Genomic DNA, 22,596 nt, shown 5'->3' with positions numbered 1-22,596 from the left:
CTGGGATTACAGGCATGGCATGCGCCACCACGCCCAGATAATTTTGTATTTTTAGTAGAGATGGGGTTTCACCATGTTGGTCAGGATGGTCTCGAACTCCCAACCTCAGCTGATCCACCCGCCTTGGCCTCCCAAAGTGCTGGGATTACAGGCGTGAGCCACCGAGCCCAGCCGTACTTTCTTACTTTCTCTAATAAATCTGTCCTTCTTTATCTACAACTCTCTTGGTAAATTCTTTTTGTTGTTGTTGTTTGTCTTTTTTTGTTGTTGTTAAAGAGGAGGCTTCACCATCTTGGCCAGGCTGGTCTTGAACTCCTGACCTCAGGCGATCCACCCGCCTCAGCCTCCCAAAGTGCTGGGATTACAAGTGTGAGCCACCATGTCCGCCCTTGGTAAATTCTTTTACTCCTCACCACTGGCCAAGATACTCGTGGCTTACCACGACACATATCATGTCAGAGTTATGGATAGATAACTTCCAATTGGACCTCCAGTTCAGGAAGGGCCTCATCTCAGGCATCCCGGGGGGTGTACCACACAGTGTTGTTCAAGAAACATGTTAGAATGCTAAGAAAAACACACAAGTGTCATAAGGGCGTGCAACGTAGAACCACCTATAAAGCATTTTAAGAATAAAAGAATATCTTCGTGCTTAGAATAATTAAGAAAGTTTTCTTCCTGAAGATGGGGAAATACTTGGAGTAACTCTTGATAATCACCTAACACTATTTAACTGTTCATCTAGCAAACATTATGTTGTGTTTGTGCTAGGAACTCAGCACCAGCACCAGAGATAGCTTGGACACCGTTGTTTTTTGGTTGGTTTTGTTTTTTTTATGTTTTGTTTTGCTTTTCCCCTCAAAGAACCCATGTTCCCGTGGAAGAGATGGGAAGAAAAATCAGTATTTTTTCTTGGGGATCCAGGAAACCTCACAATGATGGAGTCTGCCATACTACCACATTGCACAGAGAAATTCTGAGTAAGAGGGCAGAAAAATTAAAATGCACATAGAGCTTGAAACAGAGAAATAAATCTCCAACTCACCAACACAGGAAGGAATTCAAAGCCAAAATATATTTGCAAGTCAGAGCCACGATAGTATAAGGAGGAGGAGGAAGTCCTAGAAAGAGCTGGGGGAGCAGAAACAACATCCACTGGGTGGGTCAGAGAGAACCTAGGGCCTATTCGAAGCCGGACTTTGGAACCGACACCCTGCTCCCTCAGGGGAAGGTGGCCAGGAAAAAACTCCATCCATCAGTTTCTGCCCTAGGTTCTGGGTGAGAAGAAAAACCACTTCCTGTGGGAAACTCAAGTCTCAACCAGATATGGTGGCTCACACCTGTAATCCTAGCACTTTGGGAGGCCGAGGTGGGAGGATCACTTGAGGTCAGGAGTTTGAGACCATCCTGGCCAACACGTCAAAACCCCATCTCTACTAAAAATACAGAAATTAGCCGGGCATGGTGGTGGGTGCCTGTAATCCCAGTTACTGAGAGGGCCGAGGCAGGAGAATCGCTTGAACCCAGTAGGCAGAGGTTCCCGTGAGCCAAGATCATGCCACTGCACTCCAGCCTGGGCGACAGAGTCTCCAGGCCTGCATCACATGCTGGTGTTGGGTGTGAACTTATACCGTCTCCCATGGTGTGGAAGTCCCCAAGCCCAGAAATTAATGTAAAGCCTGTGGTCACACTGGGGAAACTTCTAGACAAACCAGTTGAAGCAAAGGTATAACTGTTCCTAGCATGTCTCAGAACATCAATGACCCCCACAGAATGGAACAATCTCTGATGAAGACGAGTTAACAGGTAAGAAACCACAGGGGAAATTGCGCACCACAGGTGGGAGCCAGTGTATCTTCCCAACAGGTGGGAGCCAGCATATCTACGTGACTGGTGGGAGCCAGCGGACCTACGCAACAGGTGGGAGCGCTGCACCTTCCAAACCCTGAGATAACAGAAGGATCCAAAAGAGATAATAAGATAAGTGGACTTGAAAAGTACAGAGAGATGAAAGGACTAGCAAACACAGAGATATAAAAAGCACGCCTGGAAAGAACAGGCAGATGAGAAAAAGAGAATCATAGGAAAACCCAAACCAAAACCCAAAACCTCTCACCAGAAGAATCAAACAGTAGCCTAAAAGAAAACTTGTGAAGTAGAAGATGGATCTTAGAAAACTATCCGGGATGAGCCACAGGGTATGAAATAGAAAATAGAAGTAGAAAAAAAATGTTGGCTGGCAGTGGCTCACGCCTGTTATCCCTGCACTTTGGGTGGCCTAGGCGGGTGGATCATCTGAAGTCAGGAGTTCGAGACCAGCCTGACCAACCTAGTGAAATCCTCATCTCTACTGAAAATACAAAAATTGTCTGGGCGTGGTGGAGGGCACCTGTAATCCCAGCTACTTGGGAGGCTAAGGCAGGAGAATTGCTTGAACTCGGGTGGCGGACATTGCAGTGAGCCGAGATCAGGCCACTGCACCCCAGCCTGGGTAACAGAGTGAGACTCCATCTAAAAAAAAAAAAAAGAAGATATTTAGAGATGTGCATTATAGAAACATGTTGTAGTGGAATAAAATAAAAACATGGGTCTAAAGGCAGTAATTGAAGAGGGAATGCCTCAGAATTTGCCAGAATTGGTGAAAGACATGAGTTCTTTTGTTTTTTGTTTTGTTTTGTTTTTGTTTTTGTTTTTGTTTTTGTTTTTTTTGAGACGGAGTCTCGCTCTGTCGTCCAGGCCGGAGTGCAGTGGTGCAATCTCGGCTCACTGCAAGCTCTGCCTTGGGTTCAAGCCATTCTTCTGCCTCAGCCTCCCAAGTAGCTGGGACTACAGGGGCCCACCACCATGCCCAGCTAGTTTTTTGTATTTTTTCCAAAAAATACAAAATACGGGGTTTCACTGTGTTAGCTAGGATGGTCTCAATCTCCTGACTTCGTGATCCACCCGCCTCAGCCTCCCAAATGCTGGGATTACAGGTTTGAGCCACTGTGCCCGGCCAAGACACGAGTTCTTAGTTTGAAGAAGCTATCCTAAATAGGATACCCCAGGATAAAGAGATACCTCATTTTGTTTTGTCACACCTAGCCACATGGGTCTTTCCTAGACATAACACAGTGAAAGACAGAACTCAAAGACTAAGAGAAAAATCTCAAGGTTAGTGACCGTCCAAAGACGGCTATTTGCTAGGAAACAATAGAAGCTGGAACAAAATGAAATAATTGCTTCAAAGTGCTAAGGTAAAAAAGAAATCAGTCCAGGTTTCTGTATCAGCTAAGTGATGATTCAAGAGTGAAGGGAAAAAATCTGAGAGAGTTTATCACCTCTTTACTTATTGAGAAAAATACTAATGAATTATTTAAAAGAAAAGCTTAAGTTAAAAAAAGCAAATCTATACCCAGAGGAAGCAATGGGATGAAAGAGCAACGATGAGCGAAAACTGTAGGAAGCAGATGAACATATGTAAGTCAGTGTCGACTCTACAAGGCGACGAGAGTAATACCTACCTGGGAGGGTTAAAAAAACTAAAATATCAGACAATGATAACAGGAACCGCTAGAGGTAGAAGAAATTCAGAGTATTGAAAGGTCAGTAAAGGATAATTAAGTTTAAACTTTCAAAATTAAAGAGTATATTTTAGAAATGAAATATATGACTTCCAGATGGTATGGTAGGTGGATGGGGATCTGCCATGGGGCCTTGATACTTACGCTAAGTTATTTTGAATGCTTTACATGGGAGATGGAGCATTACGGAAGGTTTTGTTTTTTTCTTTTCTTTTCTTTTTTTTTTTTTTTGAGACAGTCTTGCTCTGTCACCAGCCTGGAGTACAGTGGCGCCATCTCAGTTCACTGCAACCTCCGCCTCCTCGGTTCAAGCGATTCTCCTGCTTCAGCTTCCCTAGTAGCTGGGACTACAGACATGTGTCACCACGCCTGGCTAATTTTTTGTATGTTAGTAGAGACGGGGTTTCACCATATTGACCAGGCTGGTCTTGAACCCCTGACCTCCTGTGATCCACCTGCCTCAGCCTCCCAAAGTGCTGGGATTACAGGCATGAGCCACAGTGCCCGGCCATGGAAGGCTTTCTAACACGGGAGGGCGTGGCACAGAGCAAGTCCCATCCCACTTTATACTCCCCTGACCCACCCTGGCCAGAATTCAATGACGTGCTCTGTGTTCTGTCGCTGAAATAGCACCTATCACTGTGTACATTCTATATGAACACAGGTGTATAGCATGCCACTGTCTTGCTGCTGGACTGTGAACTCCTAAAGGGGAGAAACATTTTACAAATTGAAGTTGATGACCTGTCAGTAGAATAGAGAGGGTCTGAGAGCACTTGCTTTACGTTTGTAGTAGACCCTGCTGGCACTCTGTCTCTCCTGTTCCCTTTTTTTTTGAGACGGAGTCTCACTCTGTCGCCCAGGCTGGAGTACAGTGGCGCCATCTCAGCCCACCACAACCTCCACCTCCCGGGTTCAAGCAATTCCCCTGCCTCAACCTCCTGAGTAGCTGGGATTACAGGCACCCGCCACTATGCCCAGCTAATTTTTGAATTTTTAGTAGAGACGGGGTTTCAACATGTTGGCCAGGCTGGTCTCGAACTCCTGACCTTGTGATCCACCTACCTCAGACTCCCAAAGTGCTGGGATTATGGGTGTGAGCCACCACGCCCGGCCTTCTGCTCCCCCCCTCTTTTTTTTTCTTTTTTTAGAGACTGTCATCCAGGCTGGAGTGCAGTGGCGCCATCTTACCTCACCGCAACCTCCGCCTCCTGGGTTCAAGCGATTCTCCTGCTTCAGCCTCCTGAGTAGCTGGGATTACAGGTGTGCACCACCATGCCCAGCCCGTTTCCTTTGATTCCAAAGACCTGCACCCACAGCTGTCTTCAGAGGACTGCCTGGGGGTACCAGAGCTACCTCTCCATCATGCTCAGGGAAATGCAAATGCCTGGCAATTTCTGCCCTCTTGCAATATCTATGGAAACACAGCTCCCCAGGCTCCAGTTGGGGCAAACTGAGGAGTGATTGTCCCAGAGCTCCCCCGCAGGGTCGGCTGAGGCTACGACGGGTCTGAAATGGCACTCTTGTTTGGCTTCTTTCCCTTCCCTGCTTCCCACACTCCTCTGTTACTTCCCACGGGAGCAATTTGTTTCTCACAAACCATCTCCCGGTCGACTTTGCACCTCACCTAAGACGAAGCCCAGCAAAGCCCAGCAAGTCATCAGTTACAAAGCACTCATTAAGTGCTCATTGGACACCTGGCCCCACACTAGTCACTCTCAGAAATTCATCTCCTCTCCCTGCTCTCTTCCCCTCCCCCTCTTTATCTTTTTATGTCTCCCTAAGCCAGGAGCAGCGAGTTAGCTTCCAGTTTCCACCCGCTAGGCTGGAAGAGAGGACAGCCAGACTTTGCTATTGAGTAGAAGTCCTTGATTAAATCCTTTCCCTTCTCTTGGATTTATGTTCCTGGTTTTTGTTGTTGTTGTTGGTTGTTTGTTTGTTTTGAGACAGGGTCTCGCTTTGTCACCTAGGCTGGGGTGCAGTGGCACAATGATAGCTCACTGCAGCCTCAACCTCCTGGGCTCAAGCAATCCTCCTACCTCAGCCTCTTCATAGCTGAGACTACAGGTGTGTGCCACAATGACTGGCTAATTAAAATTTTTTTTAATAAAGATGAGGTCTCACTGTGTTGTCCAAGCTGGTCTCCAACTCCCAGGCCCAAGCAATTCTCCCACCTCAGCCTCCCAAGTAACTGGGAGTACAAACACACACCACCACTCCCAGCTTCCTAAGTTTTTTGTTTTTGTTTTTTTTTTTTTGAGATGGAGTTCCCTTGTTGCCCAGGCTGGAGTGCAATGGTACGATCTTGGCTCACTACAATCTCCACCTCCAGGGTTCAAGCGATTCTCCTGCTTCAACCTCTCGAGTAGCTGGAACTACAGGCATGCACCACCACGCTAGGCTAATTTTGTATTTTTAGTAGAGACGGGGTTTCACCATGTTGGCCAGGCTGGTCTCGAACTCCTGACCTCATGTGATCCACTTGCCTTGGCCTCCCAAAGTGCTGGAATTACAGGCGTGAGCCACTGTGCCTGGCAGTTTTTAATGGGAATGATATCATATATTCTCCTTCTATCACAAGTTTTCTGTGACTATTTAAAGCAAACAACATACACATGGATTTTGGAAAAAGGAAGCGCTCGTGGCATGTGCTTCCACAGGATTCAGAGTCGCCTGAAGGACTTAGAGAAAGCTTTCTAGCCACTCCCCTCCCCTCCTCTAGGCCACAGCACCCACTGCAGCAGGCGTGGGTGGCCAGCCCTGCCAGGCTGGGGGAAGCCTTGGGTCTAAGGAGGCTGCCTGGTTCCCTCGCAGTGTCTGGAAAGTATTAATAACTGTGGCAGGAGGATTAGCCATATGCCACGTAATTCCTGTTAATCGGGATTGGGGGGAGCTTGTGCTTGTAAGTAACAGATGAGCGGAGCTGCCCTCCCGGCCTTCGGTGCCTTCCTGCGGGGCTCTGGACAGGCCTGGGGCTTCCCGCCTGCCTGCCCTCTTTCCTTCCACCTGCAAGCTCTCTGCTTTGGGCCCCTTTCTCTCTGTGCACTTCCCAGATTTTATCCCCTGCCTCTCGCTGTTTATTCTTCTTCCCATTCTTCCGCTTCTAAGTTAGAGATTCCTTATTTCTACCCCTTTGTTCCTGCTGTCTGACTCTGTACATGTTCTCAATTGCTTACTTCCACCTAGATGTCTGTCCTCGTCCCCTTCCTGCCTCTCCCTCCCTTTTTTCCACACGCACTGACCCACACACTCCTAAGTTCTCTTTCTGGCATCAGTGAAAACTCTGACTCTTGGTTGCCCCGCGAAGACCAAGTTCAACGTTCTCAGGCAATCCTTTCCACTCCGCCCAAGCCGAGCCTCTCCCGGGTGTGTTCTCCTCACGCTTTCCTGCCCTCACAGAGAATTCCCAGTCCTCTTCTCGGTTCTCAGGGATTGTTTGCCCTCGCAGCTGGGAAGGAGCCTGACTCTGAGAAGCTGCTCTCCGCCCTCCTCCTCCACCGCCGTCTCCACGCGGAGCCCAGAACAGCACACACAGGCAGGAAACAAACCTCCCTCGCAGGGGCAAATGGCACGGGGCCCCCAGCCCACATGGAATTGTTATCCCTGCCTCTGGGTCGCACTGTGTCTGTCCTCCTGTCCTCTGTGTGCATAGGTGGGAAGGGGAACCTACCCTTCTGAGTGGAGAAATACACACGACTGTCTGAGGGACCCTCTCTGGAGAAGACACGCAGGACTGCAGTGGCTCTGTGTGTGAGAGACGTTGCTGAGATGAAGGTGGATCTGTGCGCGTTGGTGTGTCAGAGGCATCTGAACCACAGCAACTCCATCTTGAATGGGGCCTTGGTAAAAAAAAAAAAAAAGGCTGAGACCTGCTGGGCTGCACTCCCACACGTTAGGCATATTCTAAGTCACAGGATGAGAGAGGAGGTTGGCACAACATACAGGTGGTAAAGACCTTGCTGATAAAACAGGTTTCAGAAAAGAAGGCGGCCTAAATCCACCAAAACCAAGATGGCAAAGAGAATGAGCTCTGGTCTTCCTCACTGCTGCACTCCCACCAGCGCCATGGCAGTTTACAAACGCCATGGCAACGTCAGGAAGTTAGCCTCTATGGTCTAAAAAGGGGAGGCACGAATAATCCACCTGTTGTTTAGCATATCATCAAGAAATAACCATAAAAACGGGCAACCAGCAGCCCTCAGAGCTGCTCTACCTATGGAGCAACCATTCGTTTATTCCTTTCCTTTCTTAACACATTTGCTTTCACTTTATGAACTTGCCCCAAATTCTTTCTTGAGTGACATCCAAGAACCCTCTCTTGGCGTCTGGATTGGGACCCCTCTCCAGTAACACATGCATAGACGTGCTTAGGATCCGCATTTTGCAGAAAGCTGTTGAGGAGTGTCTGGAAAGGACAATGGTAGAATTCTGTTTTTCACTATTTATTTATTTATTGAGAGACGGAGTCTGGCTCTGTCGCCCAGGCTGGGGTGCAGGGGTGCCATCTCGGCGAACTGCAACCTCCGCTTCCGGGTTCACGCCATTCTCCTGCCTCAGCCTCCCCAATAGCTGGGACTACAGGTGCCCATCACCACGCCCGGCTAATTTTTTTTTGTATTTTTAGTAGAGACGGGGTTTCACCGTGTTAGCCAGGATGGTCTTGAACTCCTGACCTCGTGATCCGCCCTCCTCGGCCTCCCAAAGTGCTGGATTTACAGGCGTGAGCCACCGCGCCCAGCTCACTTTTTATTTTTTTGAGACAGGGTCTTACTTGTTGCCCAGGCTGGAAAGCAGCGGCGTGATCTCGGCTCACCGCAGCCCTGACCTCCCGAGCTCAAGTGATCCTTCCACCTCAGCCTCCTGAGTAGTTGGGACTACAGGTGCATGCCATCACCCCAGGCTTTTTTTTTTTTTTTTTTGGTATTTTTTGTAGAGATGGGGTTTTGCCATGTTGCTCAGGCCAGTCTTGAACTACTATACTGCCTCGGCTTCCCAAAGTGTTGGGATTACAGACGTCAGCCACTGTGCCCGGCCAGGAACGTATATTTAGTAAGTACGGACTGTGGTGGGAACATTTTTGATGTGTATGGTCTATGTGTAGGGAGCGTTTTGGATAAGAGCAGAAAGGAAGCTCTCCTGTGCTTATTTTTTTTATTGATACATGATAATTGTACATAGCATGTGGGATACATGTGATATTTTGATACACGGATACAATGTGTAATCATCAATGTCCTGTGCTTCTTAGAAGCATTCAAACCTCCAGGCATGGCGGCTGTTGTCTGTAACCCCAGCCCTTCGGGAAGCCGAGACGGGAGGATCGCTTGGGTCCTGGAGTTTAAGACCAGCCTGGGTAATAGAGGAACCTTGTCTCTATCAAAAAAAGAAAAAAAAAAAAAAAAGGAAAAAAAAAAGCATTCCAACCGTCCCGTAGCATGGGCTCTTAAAACATTCAATTCCAGGCCAGCAGCAAACGTCCAGGACGCGTCTTCCTTCCAGAGATTAGCTTTGTTTCCAAGAGCTGATCAGACGAAGAAAGAAAGCATCTCTGACCCTGCTCGCCAGTCTCTGCACCTCCAGGACAAGGGCGCACCCACGCACGCGTGCACGTCCTCCCGTGGCTGGGCTGTCCCCGGCACGCGGCTGCTCCCCTCCCAGCCTCGGATGGGTTCTCAGAGCAGCGTCCGACCGCAGCGGCCTCCAGGCGCCCCGGGGCCTCTCTTGGTCACAGAGGTCCTACAAGGAGAGAGGACAGCAAAGAGCGAAACCCATGTCTGTGCGTCTTCGCATGTTCCAGGGGTCCATGCACAAGCCCTGAGACGCACCCTTCTCGGGAGGGAGAGACCAGCCAGCCCGCGCCGCCTCTGCCCACCCCGCGTGGCCGCGACGGGGCGTGTCCCCTTCCTGCCCGGGCGCACCGTTTCCCAGCCTCACTGCGCCACCGTGTGGCGGCCTCTCGCGGTTGCAGCTCCTTGTTCCTCCCCCGCCCTCCCCAAACGGGCACGCTTAGCTTTTCACGGCAATTTTGTGTACAGTAGCCCAGTACGTGTGTGTGTGTGTATATACACACACACACACACACACACATACATACATACATACATATATATACACATACAGACATATTTTTCTTTTTTGGCCGGGGGACAGGGTCTCACTCTGTCGTCCAGGCTGGAGTGCAATGGCACGATCACGACTCACTAGAGCCTCCACCTCCCTCACTCACGTGATCCTCCTGCTTCAATCTCCAGAGTAGCTGGGACCCCAGGCATGTGCCACTATGCCTAGCTAATTTTTAAATTTTTTTGTATAGATAGTGTCTTGCTGTGTTGCCCAGGTTGGTCTCGAACTCCTGACCTCAAGAGATCCTCGCTCCTCGGCCTCCCAAAGCGCTGGGATTACAGGCAGCATCCCAGTATTTCAAGAACTTGAAGTCTTAAGCAGAGATACCCAGATGGACGTAAGCCCTGAACTGGGCATGTACATAAAGCAATAAAGGGCTAAGACTGAAAGCCGTAGGTTAGTGTATTTGGGTGGAGATGAGGAAGAAGAAAGAACAGCGGTAAGAATTCCAAATATTTCAAACTGGGCTGGTTAGGAGCCAGAGTGAGAACCTAGTTCAGTTGGTGAGGTGGATTTTGCTGCCCTCTTCAAAAGAGTTTTTAAAAATATAGATTGATTGTGTTTTAGAGACAGGATCTCGCTCTGTCACCCAGGCTGAGTGCAATGTCACAACCATAGCCCACTGCAGCCTGAACTCCTGGGCACATGCGATCCGTCTTCCTCAGCTTCCCAAGTAAGTGGGACCACAGGTGTGTGCCACCACTGCCAGCTAATTTATAAAATGTTTTGTAGGGATGAGGTCTCACTATGTTGCTCTGGCTGGTCTCAAACTTCTGGGCTCAAGCGATCTTCCTGCTTCAGCCTCTGGAAGTGCTGGGATTACAAGTGTGAGCCACCTTGTCTGGCCATGTACTTATCCAAAAAGAAAAATGCAAAAGCCAGAGTAGAACAGCCTGGATTGTTAGCCTGGGGTCTGCTTGCTTTGCATCCAGAGACCCCCTGGGGAGGGGAAGGGTTAGCCACAGGGTTCCTCCAGCAGGGAGGGGCCAAAGCATCACAAGGGGAAAAGTGCCTTCTATCTGTCACCTGTGCAAGGAGCCCCACAGTTCCTGTCAGAAGTCCTGCTCTTCTCCTCACTCCGGGGCCTCCAGAAACTGCAGGGCCTGGCTTTAAATTTCAGAGCTGTCCTAAGCCTTTGCCTGTGTTCAAGCTGTGTCTGCCCCGACTGCCTGTGGTGTGCTGTGGCCAGAATGGTGTATTCTTCTTCCCCCAGATATCACTGGTTCTTACACTTGGCTGGTAGCATGGCTTTTGCTTACAATGCCCTTCTCTCTCCCTCTGTGCCTTTAAATCCTAGCCATCCTCAAGGCGAACTCAAATTTCTTCCATGGGGCTTTTGCAAATCTTCGCAGCTAGGAACTACCCCGTACCCTCTCTGAAACCCTCCCTGGGACTCCATGGATCCTTCATTTAGGAGCATTATCTGGTGCTTTGGGGTATATTCTGGTTTTTTCATACCTAGTAGGTATTTTGGGGTCCATGTGATATTGCGATCCATGTGTATAATGTGTAATGATTAAGTCAGGGCACTTGGGACGGCCATCCCTCAACACGTATCTTTTCTTTCTGTTGGGAGCATAGAATATTCTAGTCATGTGTACCTTTACTGTATGTCCCTCACCAGGCATTAAACTCTGAGTGTGGACACTACGTTAGATTCATTGCCATGCAGTGTGCCTAACACTACGCTTTGGCCTTACTGAGTGATGAGCAGACCTCTCATTAATTGAAAAGGAATTTCCTTATTTTTCATAACTCAACTTAAATATAATTTTTTCCAGGCTGGGCGCAGTGGCTCATGCCTGTCATCCCGGCACTTTGGGAAGCTGAGGTGGGCAGATCAGTTGAGGCCAGGAGTTCGAGATCCACCTGGTCAACACAGCAAAACCCCATCTCAACTAAAAATACAAAAATTAGCTGGGCGTGGTGGTGTGTGCCTGTAGTCCCAGCTACTCAGGAGGCTGAAGCATGAGAATCGCGTGAACCCAGGAGGCAGAGGTTGCAGTGAGCCGAGATTGCGCCACTGCACGCCAGCCCAACTCTGTCTCAAAAAATATATATATTTTTATATAGTACATATTTATATATTTTACATTTTTATTTTTATAATATCTTTTATATATTTACTTATAATGCATTTTTATACTTATTATGTACATATATATATATATATATGATATCTCCCAGTAAGTCTCCAAGGTGGGGGTGACATGCCCTCTCAGTGCTTCTAGAACATGCACTCTTCCTACCACAGTGCCTGTCATACTTATTCCAACGCCTTGTCACTTGCTTTCTCACCCACTGGATGACAAGCGCCTTGAGGAAACAGTATGTCTGTGGGGCCTCCAGAGCCTGCGTTGCATATGGCAGATTGTAGGAACTCAGTGTCTATCTTATGAACAAACAGAGAAATGAATCCAGGTGCAGATGCATGGAAGCAGGGAAGGGGACAGGGGCTAAAGATGACCTTTAAGCTTGCCTTAAGCTCTAGGATTTTGTGATTATAGAGCTTTGAACTCTTTTTTGGGGGAAAGTAGTCCAAGCTATTTGGAAAACAATATAGTGATCATTGTAGAGTCAGGTGGCAATTTTCCTTCCAACGACACTGTTTGCTTCCGGAGGGGGCGGGGGTCTGCTCCTCCCATTCTATGGGGACTTGCATGTTCCCTGGGCTGAGCATGGCCCAGCACTTGGCAAGATCTCTGGGGCGTTCATTTTTGTCACCCAGCCCTGGTAGGAGGGTGGATGGGTGGGAGGGGAACTGTTTTGGGAAAGAGTGCTGGGGAGTGTTTGTGTGTGTGATGAGTCAGGGCCCGGAGCTGGGAGCCTTCCTCTCTGCTGGCTCTCTGTGGGGGTAGTTCTCACCAGTCACCGGGAGGGTAGAGGATCACCAACTGTCTTCGGAAAGTTTGGAAAGTTTTCTTAGTCATGACGCCAAGTCAGCTGGAGCTTTATGTAACGGGGACAAGCAGAGGTATGATGGCATCAGAACGGCTGCTCCTCTTTCGGCAGCAGCTCTCACCCGTCCCCTCCTAACTGCCAGGGCAGTGACTGGCCCCACACGGAGGATGTGGCATTCGGGGGCTAAGGGTCCCTGCTGTAGATGTCTGATTCCCGCTAGGAAAGACTTGGGTTGTCTTAGAGAGGCCCTCGGGAAGAGCTCAGTACACTCTCGGGGGTGCTCCACCCTCCTTTTGTTCTTCGACATCACGTGGGGGGTGAGAATCAATCCAGGCTCCCCAGCACTCAGGACTCCGGTGCCTGAGCCGGAGTCGCAGAAGCCCCGCTTCCCTGGCTGCGGTCTCTGCCCCGGTGCTGCTGGCCGAGGCAGCCCATCTCCGTTCTCTTATCTCCTCGCTCTCCAGACACTGGGAGATGCATCACTGGGTTTCCTGTCTCTGACACTGAAGTCAATTTGCCTATCACAATTTGAGTTCTGTCAATGACAGCTCCAGATAAGGCCTGAAAGGATATGTGTGTGTGGACACGCGTTCGTTCGTGCGTGTAACCGGAAAGAGATACAAAGAGAAGGAAGGATGGGAAAGGAGAGGTTTGGGGTCCGGGAGGAGCAAGGATGATGGTGACTCACCTGGCTGAGGAGACCAGGGCCACTGAGAAGAAACAGCAACACCCAGAGGTCTGTGGAGAGTTGCAGGGCCTTCCACAGGCCTCTTCCAGGCAGCCGAAGGTATCTTAGAGAAGCTGGGGCTTGTCCTCCTTTGCTGCTTGCAGGGAGGAAAGTACCCCAGGTCTAAGAACTGCTGGGGCCGGAAGCTTTGGGAAAGATGAGAAGGAGCATTGTTTTGGTTGGGAAGCAGAGTACTAAGGAGTAGCATGGCTGCAGCATCATGCCGGGCGACTTCCCAGAACAAGAAAGAACAGATGCAGTTGAGAAATTAAGGTAAGAAACGAGGATATATTTCCTGACAGTGAGGAGGGCTGCCTGACCCAGTGGCCCCAAAAGAGAGTTTCAGAATCAGGCCTCTAGTCATCGAGCATAGACTGAACAGCAGGAGAGAGAACTTCACAAGGAGAGGTTGGCAGGGCAGGACTAACTGGTGGTTCTGGGACCTTCCAGCCCCACGTTACAGCTCTGGTCCTTCCTCGATGTCAGGAAGTTGTGCACGCACCAGAGGCCTCCTAGAGGCCAGAAGGAGAAACCAGAAGGGAGGACCACAGAGGGGGCTTGAGATGGAGTGGGACCAGAGCAAGGGGGGCAGGGACACGAGGATGTTTGGGAGAGAGGCTGGAGAGTTTCATACCCGGGCTGCTTTCAGATCCATCTCCGGATGGGTGGGGACAAAGGTGGCGGGAGAGGTGAAGAAAGCAAGATGAGACATAGCCGCTTCCCCTGCTTGGGGCATGGGGGCAGGGCGGTGCACAACAGGGCCTTCTGGGTGCCATGGAATTGAGAGGCCAAGATGAGTGGAGGCTGGAGCTGTCCATGAACCCAGTAAGGAAGGAAGGAAGGAAGGAAGGAAGGAAGGAAGGAGAGAGGGCTGGGAAACGAGGGAGAAACAGCAAAGTTCCCCAGCGCACCACCAGGTGCCAGGCAGGGACAGCGTGGAGACGGCTGGAGGCTGCAGCCCTGGGCAAAGGCAGGGTTAAGCTTTGTGTGAAACGAGATCTTTATTTAGGCAGTTCCCTTCTGCCTCTGGGCTTGTGTTAAGACCATGGCAGGCTCTATTCCCATCCTCACAGGCTGAGCCCCACGTCCCTGGAGTGTCATGCCCTCCCACAGCTTCTTGCCTATTCCTATAGTGTTGGGACAATTTTTGTTGTTTCCAGTAGATTATGTAGGACTTGAGGAAAGTCTAAAACAAGCCCCAGCCCATGGCACTTAGCGCCTATCTTTGGTCTGTGTCCACCTTGCCCTGTTCTTGGCTTGGATCTGTTTGTGTGATTGATGACTCAAGCAAGGCCCTCCTTCCTCAGTCTACAGCTGTTCCTGCCTCTTCCTCGTCCCTAGAATCCACAAATCCGGCCATGGTGTCTCAACTGCTGGGTTTCCTTACTGGTCAGCTTCTAAGAGTAGAGAGGGCACCAGGGCAGAGAAGTTATGCCCGAAGCCATCAGAACTGCACTGTCCAGGCTGAATGCAGGATTCGCACCTGCCAGCGGTGGCCCTGAGCAAGTCACAGAATGCTAGGGAAGGCTGGGAAGAGCATTTCCCTTGGAGAGGAGCTGTGAGGACTGGAAGCCAGCATGCATGGAACGTCATCTTTGCCGTGTGGCTTTCCATGTGGGAAGCTCTCAGACTGTGTGCTCTGACATATGTAATCATACTTGCCCTAAACACAGACAGCGCATTCCAGCGATGCCAGCCGCCTCCCTCCTGTACCAAGAACAGCCCATGCCCAGCCCCAGTTTTATGCACATAAACGTCCTCCCACCTCCGGTGCAGCTACTCACACTCCCCCACCTTGAGGCCGCACTAAAGTGCCGCCTCCTTCCCAAAGCCTTCCCTGATCATCCCAGCCCACACAGATCTCTTCCTGCTTTGCCTCATTGTGCTCCAGCCAGTGCCTTGAAATGTAAGATTTCCATCACAGAATTCTCCCATTTGGGAGCTGGAGGAGTCCTTAGAAATGGCCCCAGTCAGTTGCTCTTAACCAGAAGGGTGAACAAGCGGAAGGTACATCCCCGTGGCATCCCGGTGGCACCTACCGGTCACCTCACTGGTTGGCCACCACAGTCCTGCCAGGCTTGCCGCTGCCTCAGAGTCCTCCTCAGTACAGTGCTCCAGGCATCAGTCCCCACTGATCAGATGCGCCACCCACAATCCAGGCGATGAGAAGTTGTCTAGAACTTGGTGTGGCTGGAGCTTTTGGAGGTACAGGCACCTGCTTCAGGCCCAAGGCCTCGGGATAGAACTCTGGTCTTACCTCTGTCCAGGGCTCCTCAGACTACGCCAGGGGCCTCTTGAAGACTTTTTTGACTGTTCTCTGTCTGTGAGTCTTGCCTTCCCAACCGGAGAATTCGAGCTGTGATATTTGTGGGGATGTCCTCCGCAGCGCTGAGCATGAGATGGGACACGCCGCATGCTCACCGGCGGATGTACTGACTGCTTGGAGCTTCCCCCAGCTCCTCTAACTGGTGTTCAGAGCTCAGTCAAAAGGGCAGCAGGAGTTGGGGTGGCATGGAGGCTCAGTCTCTCTGCTAGTAGATAAGTCTGCCAGCACTTCCCCGGTACCTCCTCTCTGCCCACAGCAGCCACAGACACTCTGAACATGCTGAAAGATGAGACGGGGTCTGGATATCAGGGGCCCAGAAAGATCATCTTTGTCCTGCCGCTCAGTGGCTTGGCCTCAGGAGGCCATCTTGCAGGCCTCACTGGTCTTCCTTCAGAGGGAGCTGCAAGGGAAAGGAGAGAGAGGTGGTGCTGTTGGATGCCCGCCTCTCTTGGGCACTGATGGGCAGGGTGAGGGTCTCTTGAAGGGTGGTCCCCTTGAGTGGGAGCAGGTGGACTGGAGGGGCATGGCTCACGCAAAGTTTGGTGGAGGAGCTTCCCCCAACCTGGGGCCCTGGAGGACACAGTTCCCAAATGGAGTCTTCTCTTCCTATGCTATTGAAAGGTGGCATTACCCTCTGCTCAGGCCCACAAGCTGGAAACTTTAAGGTCCCCCAGTGGCCCCAGGCCTGTCCCTTCCTTCCTCTAGACCTTAGCAGGTTCTCCTGTTCTCTTCTTGCCAAGACCCTGGAATGTGCAGCCTTATGGTCTTGCTGCAGACCCAGCCCTCCTTCCCCCCAGTCTCATCTGCAGGTCTGCAGTGCCCCTGGCTGAGCTTTCTAGACATGTCACAACGTTGCCAGATTTTTCTTTCTGAAACTTAGACTTTATGACATCATTCCCTGCTTGAAAATCATGGTCACCGCACTGTCTTCAGGAGAAGGTGAAACCCCCAGCCCAGGCCTTCTCAGCCTCTGTGCTCTCTGCATTCTGGGTGGGCTCTGCTCTGCTGTGGGGGCCGCCCTGTGCATGGTGGGTGCTTAGCAGCGCCCTGGCCCTACCCACCAGGGACCGGGGCAGCCTCCCTCCCACTCCTGCAAGTTGTGACAACCAAATATATCTCCAGCCACTGCCAAATGGCCTCTGAGGGGTAAAATTGGTTGAGAATCACTGTGGTAGCCTATAAAATAGGATAATAATAACTAATGACAATGCTTACTTAGCTTTGTGCTAACAGCTTTCCGTGAGGTCTCTCATTTAATCTTCAAAACATCTCTATGAGGAAGACCCTATTAGTATCTCCATCTCACAGATGCTCAGAAGGCAGAAGGAGTCCAGATCTTTCAAGATGCAAAGCCTTTTTCCTGCCATGTGGGGTAAGAAGAGAGGTAGATGATTCAAAATCACTTGTCCTTCAGGCAAGAGCCACAGAATTGGAGGCAGGTCAGGCAGGCTTGAGCTCAGTCTGTCTGCTGGCAAGATCCGATTTCTCCCCATGAGCCCCTCTCCATGCCTCCCAATACCACACTTTCATGCAGGCCAGTTCCCTACCTGAGAAGTTTGACCTGGGGAGATCTATTCATTATTCAGGGCCCAGGCGAAAGCCCGTCCTGTTCTCTGTGAAGGCCCCCAGGCCCCAGGATGAAGAGAGAATTATCCCTCCTGTGTGGCTCATGCCCACGCACAGCCTAGGTGTCCAGTCCTGCAATGGCTAATTGTGCAGACATCTTCTTCTATGCCAGCCTATCTTGGGGCAGGAGTCTGGGGGTGGGGACTCTGGCTGGTCCTTCTTCATAATGACGACATGGAGTGCCTTGCACAGAGCACTAAACCCCCAAATGTGTGTGGAGTGGAATGCAGTGGGGCAGGAGTGGAATGCAGTGGGGTAGTGGCTCCCTCCAGGAGGTGATGCTGAGCCCACTGGACACCAGGAACCACAGGGCCTCCCGGCAGGCGAGGGAGACTGAGGGCCCCTCCTCTGGGCTGACGCAGACCCTCAGCAGAGGACATGGCTTAAGGAGCAACACATGGCTAGGTTTTGGCCACCTTGGCTGGGGTCTCTGAGCCGTGCATAAACTGTAGACTCGGGGGATGATGCGGCTCAGAGCTTGCTTTGGTGTCTGGAGTAACGAAGGCTCGTGTTCTCTCTCACGCAGGCTTCTAAGAGTGTGTGCGTGCAGGCACGTGCCACTGTGGGTGAGTGCACAGCATGCGTGCTGTGTGGAAAGAGAGGCTGTGGGTGCCCTTTCCCAGGCATGCAGTATCACTGAGGCACGGGTCATAGGCAGCGTTTGTGCATTTCTGTTCTGTGACACTGGGTTGCACACACGGTCCTGTCTACACAGTCAGGAACCCACCAGCATTCTAGAGCCTTGAGGAGTGCAGTCTGCTCCCTGCCCCACGTTGGACCTAGGCAGACGGCAATCTGAGCTCGCTCTCCCTTCTCCCTCTTTCCAGGCTAGAGGAACAGAGCTCACACAGCATTTGACCCCTGCCTGGCCTCTCTAAGCAGTTACCAGACCCCACTCAGCTAGATGAGCACTGGCCTGGGGAGGCGTCTCGCCCAATGGTGGTGGGCAGGTGGAATGGGCTGAATGAGTCCCAGGAGAAGCCAAGTGCGGAAGCTGGCACTTCTTGCTTCCTATTGACAATCAGCAGAGAAAGGCCTTCCCAAGAAGAAGTCATAATTTTTGGATGAGTGGCTGAGCAGAGAAGAAACAAGGCACAGGGGCTGGGGCCGTTCCCCAGGATAGGCCTGGACTGTGCCTGTGGCCATGTGCTCATGGGAGTGTGCCCACCTGGGTCGTGTGAGGCAGGGGCTGGGGTGGGGAGGCAGTCACACTTGTGAAGCGTGCATAGTGGGTAGCTGCACACCAGCCCACGTGAAGACAGTGCAGGCTGGAGTTTCCAGGGATGTTTCTGGCCTCGGTCCTGCTTGGATGTACGCATGGTACGCGTGTGTACATGCCGGAATAAGAGCATGTGTACCCTGTCTGTGTCAGTGTGTCCCTGCTGTACACAGATACACTCCCTGTGCCTTCATCTCTGCACTTTCAGGGGTACCCACCTCTGGGCCCAAGCTTTAAATGAGCAGACACACAGGGCATTCATGGTCTTCAGACTCCTCTACATTTGAAAAGAGACAAGGGGAAAAAAAGGGCCAAGAGACAAGATGAGCTAAAAATAGCCGAATATAAGCTCTTCAGATCAGAAAGCTCCCTATTTTAGTGAGTCACCAGTTTTCCAGACTGAACATGCACGCACGCACGCACACACACACGCAAACACAAACACCGACATCCCACCAAGTCACGCCTGCATTGCCGAACCGAAGATGCCCTGGGTCCCACGCACCCTGTGCTCTGTCCTCACAAGGTAAAACCCTCCAAAAGTGGTGATTCTCTGGTCTCTGCTGAATGCTCTCTTGTTGAACTTGGAAGGCACAAACTATTCCCCAGCCCCCTGCAAACACATATGCACTTTCATCTCCTCCTTCTCAGCCCCCTCTGATTTGTCTGTATTTCCTAACCCCAGCCCCACTCCGCTTTGTAATGATTGGCAGCAGAGGATGGTCTTTCTGTCCTACTAAGGGTAACCCTATGTTTTTCAGGGGGCCCTGACGCTGGAGAGGTCAGGCAGCTCTCTGCACAGCATCTCTGGAGCTAGCCCTTGTGCTCAGGGAAAGGAGACAGCTCCGGACGCCATGCAAGATTTATGAACGTGTTTTGTTAATTGCATTAGTGGCTCTGTGGGAGGATGGCGTGTGCTTTGGCCCTAAACAAGGTGAGCTCAAAAGCGGCAATGGGAGAGGAGACAGGACCGAGGCTGTGTGTATGGGCACCTGCCATCCTGGGCTGCATGGGCCCCCTTGCCCTCTGTTCCCCACGCTCTTGCTGAAGCTGGGGCTCTGTCCCTGCCCCCCTGAGCTCCTGAGCTCCTGTCTCCGCTGCTGCTCAGACCGGCCTTCCCCTCCTTGGCTCCTTAAGTTGAGAGAGAGGCCAGTCTGGCAGTCGTCTTCGATAACTCTGTTTCTCTTTTTCTTTCTCTCTTCCTCTTTCTCCCTCCTTCCTACCTTTTCTCTTTCTCTTTCCCTTTAAATCCTTCCCTCCATCTTCACCCACCTTCACCTCTGTCTTTGTGAAATCTAAATCTGCTTTACTCTAAGCGTTTCAATAACTCAGGCTCCACAGGCCCTCAGGTGCCCCCAGCCCTGCTCCTATACTCCCGTGGTTTCCCGAGAGACCTGCCTGCTGTGGCTGCACACCGCTGGCCTCTGGGGCTCCTGCTCCCTGGGAGTCAGCCGGGCATCATGTTCTTGCACCTTTTCAGGAGATGACAAAGTGTGGGCATGCAAAGGGTGAATGTGGCAGCTAGAGAGGGTTCACCTACAATTCGAAGCCAATCCGAAGGAGGAGCTCAAGGAGCCCTGGGTCTAGGCCATGTGGTGTGTCCAAGGTTCTGATGAGCTCTTCGAGAAGGTGGGCCCTAGGCCACGATGCCCATCTCCCTCGGGGCTGCCCTCCTGCATGGCAACCCTGGCATCTTACTTCCTCTTCCTCAGCCCCTTTGTGCCCTGTCTGGGCTGAGCCTCGGCCATGGCTACGGCTGGGCGCATGGGCTCTTCCCCCAGGCTCTCCAGGTAGAATCCGCTCATATTCTCTGGCTATGGGAGTTCATGCCTCTGGGCCTTCATCTCTTCAACTGTCAAAGGGAATAATAATACGTACGTCATGGGGTCCTTTGACATCTGCAGAGCTTGAAACAGTGTCCGATAAGCACTTCATAAACGTTAGATATTGGTACGTGACCCAAGTCAGCCTGCCCAACCTTTCTGTGTCTCCTTTTCCCCTCAGAAACACAGGGATGAGAAACTCTATTTCCTTCTAAGGGAGTTTCTGGGGTGAAAGAGATCAGAGCTGAGAGGCAGTCCCAAGCCCTACCTTCCCTGCCCCTGTCTCACCTAGTCTTTGCCCACGGGGGCACTTGTCTCTGGCCCCACCTTCTGTCCGCCAAACCCCCCACCCCCGCCTGCGAGTCCTCTTCGGGGCTCTGGCCCAGCCTGAGCTGGACATGGGTGGAGAGGAGACTATTTTTAGCCCCAGACAGAAGCAGCAGCTGCACAACTGCCTCTCTGAGCTTGCCTGTCCACGGGAGGTTCAGCTAACGGGGATGAGGCTGGTGGGGGAGGGCAGGAAGGCTGGTCTAGCCAGGGGCCCTGAGAACCCCAGCCTCCTCTCGTCCCTCGCAGGAAAGGAGCCTTTTCTGTCCCTGGACGAGTTGCCCTCCCCACCTGCCTCCAGTATCTTAATCCCCAGTGATTTAGCAGCTGAGCTGTGGAGGCTGCAAAGTGGGGCAGGAGGGGAGGATCAAAGGGAATCCACAGAGAGGGGAGGAACCAGAGCCCAGCCCAAGGCTAGTCTGCCTGGTCCTTGCCACACTGGGAACTCTTCTCTTCTTGTCCCTGAGAACTCAGGCTCCCTAGCTGCAGGCTCTCAGACAGTGAATTTTTAGTCCTGTTCTGTTTTCAGGCATTCACGTCACAAGGCAGGCTGAGCACATCCACCTGTGCTTTCTGGGAGCTCTGCGTCTGCATAGAAAGCAGTGCGCTTCCCAAAGGTGCTGGGCAGTGGTGGGGTTCAACACAAACTGCATTTGATTGGGACTTGGGGTTTGGCTGGACTGCCTTGATTTCCCCAGGGCGATCCGTCTTTAACATGAGACAAAAAAGGTCCTGAATGTCAACACTGAATTACAAAGTCATTCTTGCAATTCTTACATCAGGGTTTCCCTAACGATGGCACTTCTCATGACTGCTGGAGACCAGGCAGGAGTGGGCATGGACAGAGAAGGGCTGTGCAGACTAACAAACTAATCACATGTGTGTTTGCACCTGAGGTTGCGTCCAGGCACTGATCCAGGATCGAAGGATACTTTAGTGAAGAAACAGACTAGAGCCCTGTCCTTGAGGAACTTGCGCTCTAGAGCATGGAAGCTCTTTCATGTTGCAAAATATATGCTCTTAAATCTAGGAAACAATCCAACGCTATCATGTCTCTGAATGCTGCTAAGGTGCCCAGCAGCTCATTCCTAAAAACTGATTTCTCCCCAGCCTACACTCTTGTTGCTTTAAGGAAGTGATTCTCAATCTCTTCCACGTTGTACGTCTCTTTGTAAATCAATTAAAGCTGTGAACCCCTTTTCAGAAAAATGTTCAGAACACAGAAACATTCACAAACCTGCCTGCCATTGGAGGGACTATGAGCTCCAGGAGACTCACACAGGGACGGTGGCTTTAGAACTCCTGTCTTACGTGTGGGAGGCAGCTGCCGCCTGCACTGCTCCGTCACCGCATTTCCCAGCAAGAGCTATGCAGCTGAATTTCAATCACAGTGCCGCACCAGTGTGGATTAGAAGGAGCTGGCCACTTGAACATTTGAACTAAAAAAAAAAAAAAGTTTAAATTCTACCAAACTGTAGACAAACCTATTTGCAAAACTCCTAACGAGTTATCATCTCCGTGTGGCCCCAGATGAGCTCTGACCTTGGCCCAGGCCCTTCCTTGCTTTGGATCTCAGCTTTCTGGTTTGTGAAATGAGGGGGCGGAGGGAGCAGCGCCCAGGCCCCTTCCAGCTCTGCAGTGCCTCGAATTCTAAGTTGCTGGTGCGTCTTCTACTGAGGGGAAGCGGGGAGAAAGTGCAACCTCAGGGGCCGGCCTTTCCTGGGAAGAGCTCCCAGCTGCCTTCCGCCCGTCCCCCGCTCCGCCCAGCTCCCACCGGCCGCTCTCCCCCTGCGGCGCGGGCCTGCTCCGGGATGGAGCAGAGGCTGCTCTGGCGCTGGCGGGTTACTGCTTTGCAAATCTCAGTTCCACGGCGGAGGGCGCAGCACGGCCCAGCACCCAGACGCGGAGGGGAAGCGGGGCTTTTCCGTGCGAGTGTGGGGGTGTGGGGGTGTGCCAGGCAC

General features: G+C 51.4%; 1 long non-coding RNA gene across 1 annotated transcript in view; it reads right to left on the bottom strand.

Moving 5' to 3' along the window:
- Positions 1–18,744: 18,744 nt before the first annotated feature.
- Positions 18,745–22,596, bottom strand: part of LOC105506517 — a 15,447-nt gene continuing 11,595 nt past the window's right edge. The window contains exons 2-3 of the long non-coding RNA XR_001000939.1: positions 22,178–22,305; positions 18,745–20,337 (exon numbers count right to left, since the gene is read on the bottom strand). This is a non-coding gene — a long non-coding RNA (uncharacterized LOC105506517). The remainder of the gene's footprint in view (positions 20,338–22,177; positions 22,306–22,596) is intronic.

The sequence above is a fragment of the Colobus angolensis genome, unplaced genomic scaffold (genome assembly GCF_000951035.1).
Source record: "Colobus angolensis palliatus isolate OR3802 unplaced genomic scaffold, Cang.pa_1.0 Scaffold137, whole genome shotgun sequence".
In the NCBI taxonomy this organism is placed as follows: Eukaryota; Metazoa; Chordata; class Mammalia; order Primates; family Cercopithecidae; genus Colobus; species Colobus angolensis.
This window is presented reverse-complemented; position numbering and strand designations above follow the sequence as displayed.